The following is an 8,853-nucleotide window of genomic DNA, read 5'->3' on the forward strand; positions in this document are numbered from 1 at the left end:
AAGGAGCGTAGCGATGCGATGGTGAATTCGCATCCTTCCTCTCTTACGTGGGGTGTTATCTTTTCTTTGTCCAGGTGGTGTGGTGCTGTAAGGAGCTTAGCGATGCGATGGTGAATTCGCATTCTTCCTCTCTTACGCGAGGTGTTCTCTTTTCTTTGTCCAGGTGGTGCGTTGGTGTAAGGAGCGTAGCGATGCGATGGTGAATTCGCATCCTTCCTCTCTTACGCGAGGAGTTTCTCTTTTCTTTGTCCAGGTGGGCTATTGCCCCTTCACTCTCGTCTAGTGATTGACCGTGAATCATATTGATTACTTCACTCCAGTTTTTCTTTTTTTTTCCTTAAAGTCCTCGGGAGCCCGAGTCTCTGGGTCCTACATGGTGGGAACCAGGGTGGTTGCTGGGTGGGGGAGTTGTTTGACACTGTGCTGCCATATTGGGTTTCTTGTTTTAAATTGATTAATTGATAACTTGTGGGTTTTGGGAGTTCTTTTTTTATGTTGCTTATCTAATGTTTTTTTTTTGTAAATGTAGATTCCGGTACATTGGTTCTTCCAATGGGCCGAGGGAAACGTCACACTGGGCCGTGGCTAATCCCTCGCCAGAGGAAGCTGTCGTGAAAAATTGGGGGAACCCTTGATTGGTTAAAAATAAACGGTCAAGCTGATGTTAGTAAAAAGAATAAATGTTCGTTATTTAGATAAATTGGTTAGTAGTTTATGATAATTATATGTAAATGCGCACTGGATAATTGTTTTTGTTTGTTATACAGAGCAGTTTTATATAGGAGTGTAAGCCAGGCCTTGCTGTCCCTGTTGACCGGGACACATGGAGACTCCTTGCTGCGGACCTGCTGTTGGAGTAGTGGCTCAACACTGTCCCACTGTGATGGATCTGGTTTGATTAGTGTATAAGTCAGTAAAATAACCCAAATTAGTACCTGTAATTGGCCCTGAACTGAGTTGGGGTTGTTGAACTATGCTCGCTTTAGCCTTGTTGTGAAAATATATGAAAAAATGTAACTTGCGGGGGAAAATTATTTCGAAAATGTGCAAAATGATAAAGCAGTTAGGAAAATTTTATTTTGAAAGGAAGTATGTCAAGTATACTTCTGGTGTAGTTTTGGCTGACCATGGGTCAGTGGATTGGCTCATAGCCTGAAAAATGTTTTGTGCATTGGAAGCGTGCCCCATTCGGATATGGGCATCGTTCAATGGTGAGTGGTCAGCGAGGTAGAGGTGTGGTCTGAGCCTTAATTAGGTGTTTGACCACGTTTGGGATTGCCTTGCTTGCCGCGCTGTATTACATTAGGCACGGCAACATGCTAAATTCCCTGTGGACTAGGTCCAGGTGTCGTGAAAGCGTTGTGTTTTTTTTGGGTGGGGGACCGTTTATTAAGTCGAAGTCACAAAGTAAGCATGAGCTCCATTAAAGACTCTGCATAACTTGTACTGTTGAGTTAGGCCTGTTCATTGGCAGCATTTAACTCGTGTGGGACCCTGAGAGTCCTGGTACGGATGGTGTTTTTTTTTTTTAAATGTTGGCGAGAAATCTTTCTGCCGGAGGTCCCCCTGTAACCCGGGTGTAAGAGTTTTTTTTTGCTCGTACCTGCGTACGCTTGCCTAGCCTAACTTGCTAGCAGCTACCAGTTGTACTTGAGCGTCGAGGGGAGTGATAAGAGAGCGTCCCCTGAGCCTAATGTGTTTAGTGCTGTGAGAGTAAGAGTTTTTTTTTTGCTCGTACCTGCGTACGCTTGCCTAGCCTAACTTGCTAGCAGCTACCAGTTGTACTTGAGCTGTAGGGGAGAGTGGTGAGAGCTTCCCCTGGAGAAAGTGACACGTGTCATGCTGATGTGAATTGTGAGATCTCAAGTCAGAACCATGGGTAGTTTGGTTACTGATAGTTGTAGAGTGCCTGCCTGATTTATCAGCAGCGTTCTCTGGTGAATTCGAGCAGGGAATTAGTGACGATTGTTGTCTGTCTTCTGTTAGGGTGGAGAGTACGAGTTGCTGGCCTGCTCCATGACGGCCTGGAGGGTAGCGAGCTGCAACCATGGCCTACGCAGACAGGGCCACTACTCATGTGAGGGGGGCTGACAACAACGGAAACGTCTGGCGGAGACCAGGAGGTTCCAGTGGCAGGTTTCAACTATAAACCAGCCACGAGTCACTGTTGGAGTGAATAGAGTCACTGTTGGAGTGAATAGCGCTATTGAGGATAGACTGAGGTGATCACCGAACCCTGAAGGTAAATGGTACCATGTTCCAAACGAGCTCGACTTCAAGTTACCGGGAAACGCGGCGGGAAGACTTTTATACGGAAAGCAAGACACTAAAACGAAATAGTGCGCCTGCAAGAGCGTGAATTCGCGAAAGATTAGTGTGATGATTCGGAAAATTGGTTAACGCTAATGTGTTACTTATTGACAGGAGATCTCCTATGGACAACTTTACGTAGGTTGACCTAGGTAGTTGATAAGTGTTGTGACTGTCGATTTGTTCTTATGTTATTATGCTATCGGTTATGTGTGGTGGTTATTTTTGTTAGGTCATTAGGTATTTCAATGACGAAGGACCTAGGCGATTGTAATGTTATCGCGGAATACTAGGCTCCTATATTGTTTGTTGTAAAGAGTGCTCAACCTTTAGTTAAAAAAAAAAAAAAAAATCTTTTACCTCTTGACCCGTGTGACCGGTATTTAATTAAATACCTGAAATTAATGGATATTTCCACCTGTAGGGCTGGAATGGAGGAGCTACGAGAAGGTTCAAACAGCGCTGTTTCCCACTAACTTCCCTATACCCTTTTCCTAACCCACCCGAATAAATAGGCTGGATCGTAGACTCGTCCATACCAGTTAGTTTTGAAAGTTAAAATTGCAAATAATCAGTAATATGTTAAAGAATTTAACTGGCATAAGCCTGGAAAGGCCTTGTTTAGAGAATAGCCAGCTCTCTAACCCTGGCTGGTGAGCACTCCTAGAAACATTAAGTTTTCTGGTCTAAGTAACTACAGCGGTAGTTGGGTTAAAATGTTGTGTCGTGGGTTGTTTGTGTAGTTGTGTTTACTCCTATGTTAGTGAGTTGGATAAAGGTTACTGTAAAAAGGGGGCAAGTAGACTGGTCATGCACAGGGGTGACTGAGTAATGGATCGACCCTAAGTGAAAGCTCGTGCGGCTTCTCCAGAGCGAGTGAGTAGCGTTTGAAATTTAAACCAATGCGCTGAGCGCACACATTATGTTTGTGACTATGGATACAAATGATAGTGTTCGGTACGCCTTACCTATGAATGATATAGTAAAATTAAAATCATGATTTTGAAATTTGTTGACAGTCTGCTGGTCCGCGGTGTGTAATTAAATCGCTATGAAAGTAGCTTGCCGAAAGTGGCACCGTAAGTTGTTTTGTTAATAATTAGTTTATTTTTGTTTTGTGAATTGGGGCATTAATGCAATTTGATTTACCGATGCTATGTGATGGGGTTAAATGTTTGTTACGGATAAATGTTAAAATGTATGTTAAGTGTTAGGGATACATGTTGTATCACCGTTGGGGTTAGTAGGCGTTAGGTTGTTTAACGTCGGGACATAATTTAACGAGTCATAATGAGTTTGCGTGAAATGTTTCTTCTGTTTAAGTTTAGTATGAGGGGTTAAGCTTTACTAAGTTATATTACCTTTTAAGTTGTTGTATCTTGTAAAATTTTAACTATGAATTCTTTTTGTTCAATACGGTAACTGATCCAGGTGTCTTGTTTTGTATTTTGTGCAATAAGTTTTTTTGTGGGGGGTTACCGTTGCCCTGAATGATGGTCAGAACCTTTAGTTTTTTTGTAGTACTTTACTTAAGTAATCTTTGTAAACTCGGAAGGACTATTAATCGTAATGTGTTGGAAAATTGTTTAGTAACTTTTGTTATTGTATTCGAAGAAAAGAGTAAGAGACGTATCATCAAAATTCGAGGGGGGTTTAAAATTTTTGGGAATAGATAAAATTTAAATCCGCCCAAGCCACATGACAGATACCTTTCAAAAAACCTTTCCAAATCTTGGCATAACTTGGAGACAGAGAAAGCTACGTCAACAGAATTTGTATAATGTACTTCAGTAGATTGAAGCTGCGGCAGAGGGCCCAGTTGGAAGGGCAGGCTGCATGCCGAGGACGGCATGAACTTGAGGTGGGGGGAGTGTGACGGCCTGGCATATTTGCCTCATTTTGTTGTAATTTGTTAACTTTGAGCTTAAGCTGGTTGGCCTTACTCCCTAAACCTGGCCCGTTGGCTATCACCGAATATTTGCTAGGTTGATGTGTCAACCGTATTTAGCAATATTGAATTTTATTTAACTTCATATAAGTCTCCAAGTGAACCTTGAAACTCATACTCCAATTCATTTCATTACTTTGTAACCCTACAATAATCCTAACCAGACGTCGTGGCTTGGCCGGATATGCCTTGGAATGTGCTGAATCTGCATGCACGTGTGCCGCGATAAACAATGTTACACTTCTAGACTCGGTTCCTCGCTTCAATTAGTTTCATTAACGACCATTGTAATCGTTTGGCTGCAGCACCTGTCAAGCAAATGTCCACGCGTTGAATTATGGACTGAGCGCTCAGCGTGCGCTGATTGGCTGGCGATGGTCATGTGACCACGCTGAGGCTCTCGCTCGGACGATGCTGAAGCAATCAGATCACGCCGGAATGTAGGGGACGACGGTAAGGTCCGCGCGCGCGGTCTCGCGCCCTTTCTTACTCTTTTCTTTTAAGTCCGTGTACGTTTTAAATTCAATATTGTGTAATTCGTAGTATTTGGTAGAGATTTGATTCGATTTGTAACGTGTTATTTTAAACGATGTAATCATGTAAAGTTTATTAGTTCATTAATAAAGTGTTAGCTGATCCCTATTCGCTTGTTTTAATGTTCGTTCTTCCTGCTCCCAACCGCTACGAAGACTAAAGAGGGCCGCTGTGACAACGCTACCAACTGAACTACCGACTCGCCCGAGCTGTATAAGCTTATACCCTAGTTATACTATAATATAACAAACCATGACCAAATGTTCGATACATAATATTAAAAAAGTAACTGTGAATTGTTAGGTGACGATTACTGTTGTGACTAAGTCACGTAACATCTATTATACGTGACACGATTAAATGTATAATCCAACAACTAAAACCTTTGTAACTAGTTTGTGACAACGTATGTCACTATGAGATATTTATTCACAACAGCTTTCTTCGGTTAAAAATTATTTTCTCATAGACTTATGTTTTGAGTCCTTTATCTTGTGTTGATAATGCAAGTGTTGTAATGTGGTAAACAGAAAACGATTGTAATACAAGGTTGTCACAATTCACAATTTCTTTGGTATTTAAACTTTTAAACTACTGGGTAAAATTGATGAAAACGTTTGTAAAAAACTGTATCAACTACTTCCCTTATTTCACTAGTCTAATAAGCTACGGTTCAAAGAGAATAATATAAGTGGCCCCAGATACACGTAACGATCGGCCGGCCGGCTGGTGGGCGCCGGAAGGCCAAACTGAACGGTTTGGCCTGTGAACGGAGGGCCCCGATCTGGGATACAAGTACCGATTCGCCTGCTGACCGGACTGAATCTCCTCCACCTAGCGACAAGTGTGCAGTCAGTTTACAATTTGCGGATGCTGTGTACAGTGCTGTAGTGTTACATGTCGTCTCAATTGGAGGAGGTGATGGCGTATGCTGTGATTTTAGCAGCACTGCAGAAAATGAAAAAGAGGAAGAGAAGGGGGCTGTGGCATAAAGAGTGGCTTAACAGAACAGCACAAACCGATGTAAATTTATTAGAAGAACTAGTGGCTTGTAGGGACATAAGTGCCTAAAAAGCTCGATAATAAAAAAAAAATATTGTAGTATTCAAACAAACTCAGAAATATATGATACTAGCAGAGCACACCCGTCCTTCGTACGGGGTTGGCATATAAGTATAAAATTCTTATTTGCAGTTATATTCAAGCTTTGCGTTTGCAATGGGGGGAGGACACAGTTTGATAAAATTTGGCTCATAAATTTACGGTATGATATAGTATACACATCTACTGTTGGCATAATGTTCTACCACTGCACCTAAACAATAGACAAAAGTAAATTATCAAACATTCGCACAATATCACAAATTGTTCATTAAATTAAAAACTCAAACCTAACTGTAAACAATCCTACGTTGACAGTTCTCATTGTGTATCACAGATTTTTGTTGCTGCTTAGTTCAAATCAGCTGTTATCTATATATGCAAAAACAAAACAATAATAGTGCTGCACTCTGTTGAGAAACCTTAAAACTTTTTAATGCTATTGCATATTATAGAACCAACTTGTAAAGTTGAAACAGCTGACTAAATTCTTTAATTCCCTTTAAATATGAATACTCATAAGGTTCACATGGGGAACTACAGAGCCACTGGGGCGGAGCCCGAAAGGATTTTTGATATAAGAATATGCCTAAATGTTAATCGGTAATGTGAGCTATCATCATACCAAATTTCAGCCCAATCCGTCCAGTAGTGTATGCGTAATTGAGCAACACACAAACACACACATAAACTCACAAACTTTCAGATTTATCTGTAGTAAGATATGTGTCAGCGTAGATATCCCTGTACACCATATCTTTTGTGGATAAACCAGTTTGTTGTTTGTCTTTGTTTTCCTTTGTTGATATAATTTTCAATAAATTATTTGAATCACTCCATAGGTTTAGGTTTAACTCTGCAAAAGCAGCAAACATATAATTGTTTGTGAATAAATACTGGTTTATTTAGGTAGCTTTGGTCTTGTGGTTAATGGTGATAAAAAGGCTTCCCTGATTGGAATTTTGGAAATTGTCTTCGTCAAATATGAAAAATCAAAATAAAGGTGTGTTGAGGTAAGTTTAGTTCTTGGTCAAGGCCGCTAAATTAGCATCCCTACTTAGTTAATATTTCTAAGTTTATACTCCTTTTGTTAAGGTTTAACAAAATTAGTGTAATGTAAAAGCATCCTATTAACCAAACTTAACCGTAGATTTTTTTCTGATCAACATAAAAAAAAAAACTGCAATTAGTGTAAGTTTATGTGGTGGCATTCCTCTTAAAGGTGCGAGTGACTTTACATATTCTAAGCAACGTAAAGAAACGAAAACTACCTCTAAGTTTTACTGTTATAGGTGCTTTAATTTAGGCTAGGCTACCTTAATATTACTGTTATGGATGCACCCTTTACTATTATATACCATATATGCTAGGCTATATTACTTTAACCTTTTTTGCTTATAACAACAGACAGTACCTGTTTAAAATCTCCAAACAATGTAGTTTTTCCGCCTATTGGAACTTGTCATAGTACTTACTTAATTAACAAATATACAGGGTTAGTAAAAAGTGTGGAGACCCCCTTTTATTTTTTTAACGGCCCATACTAGAAAATCTAAACTCGGCACACCATTATGGCATGTTATGAAGTACTTTTTGGGCATAACCGCCACTTGGCGTTCATCCCCAAAATGGGGGATTTTGGTGGAAACTAAAACATTTCAAATACAAAGACACATCGAGTGACCCCTCATTTTGAAGGTCCTGGTGAAAGAAAACCAACAATGCAAACTAGTGGTCTCTATCTTAGTTCAGTAAAAAATGGCAGCCAATTGAAATTCTCATAAGTTCCCAAACCCAAAATGGGGGATTTTGGGGGAAACTCAAACATTTTAAATTATAAGCCCCATTGAGTGACCCCTCATTTTGAAGGTCATAATAAAAGAAAAGTAACAACGCAAACTATAGGTCTCTATCTTAAAACAGTAAAATATGTCAGCTAATTGAATATAAAACTGCAAGTTATTTCCAATTTCTAAAGATTTCAATCAGCTTCCATTTTTTACTGGATTGAGATAGAAACCTCTAGTTTGCGTTGTTAGTTTTCGTTTACCAGGACCTTAAAAATGAGGGGTCACTCGATGGGGCTTATCTTTTAAAACTTTTGAGTTTCCCCCTAAATCCCCCATTTTGGGTTTGGTAAGCAAGTGGCTATTAGGCTTAAAAAGTACTTCATAACATGCCAAAAAGGTGTGTAGAGTTTAGTTTTCCTAGTGTGAGCCGCTACAAAATTTACAACAGGTCTCTAGACTTAAAGCTGTAAGTTAAATTGAACTTCTGAGAATTTCAATTGGCTGCCATTTTTTACTGAATTGAGATAAAGACCTCTAGTTTGCGTTGTTGGTTTTCTTTTACCAGGACCTTCAAAATGAGGGGTCACTCGATGGGTCTTTGTTTTTGAAATTTTTGAGTTTACCCCAAAATCCCCCATTTTGGGGATGTACACCAAGTGATGGTTATGTCCAAAAAGTACTTTATAACATGTCATAAAGGTGTGCTGAGTTTACTTTTTCTAGTATGGGCCGTTAAAAAAATAACAGGGGGTCTTCACACTTTTTACTAACCCTATTTCCTGTACGAACCTATCCCCTCTTTATTTCCAGGTTATTTTCTAAGAGTAGCCGTTGAAATTATTCCACTTCATACAAAATATTGATTAAACACTACAATAAATCTCAAATTTTCAAATATTGGTAATTTACAAAGAATGTGTAGAATAAATATTGAACATATGTTTTTAAATAAAAACAAAGCAGAAGTTTTCCAATTAATCTTGAATCGTTAATTATTTAGTCAATGTGGTTGTTTCATGTTAAACGTTAAAAATACACAACTTAATACATACTTAAAACACATATATAATTTTGTGCTTAAATTTGGGGAACTTCACTATTGTTTCTGCCATCACGGGATCAAGAGCTTTAATTTATGCCCTCTCCCGTCATTCTACGACTTCTCAGTCA

This window comes from Macrosteles quadrilineatus, unplaced genomic scaffold (assembly GCF_028750875.1).
Source record: "Macrosteles quadrilineatus isolate MER2022 unplaced genomic scaffold, UCM_ALF_1.0 Scaffold_76__1_contigs__length_560249, whole genome shotgun sequence".
Lineage (NCBI taxonomy): Eukaryota > Metazoa > Arthropoda > Insecta > Hemiptera > Cicadellidae > Macrosteles > Macrosteles quadrilineatus.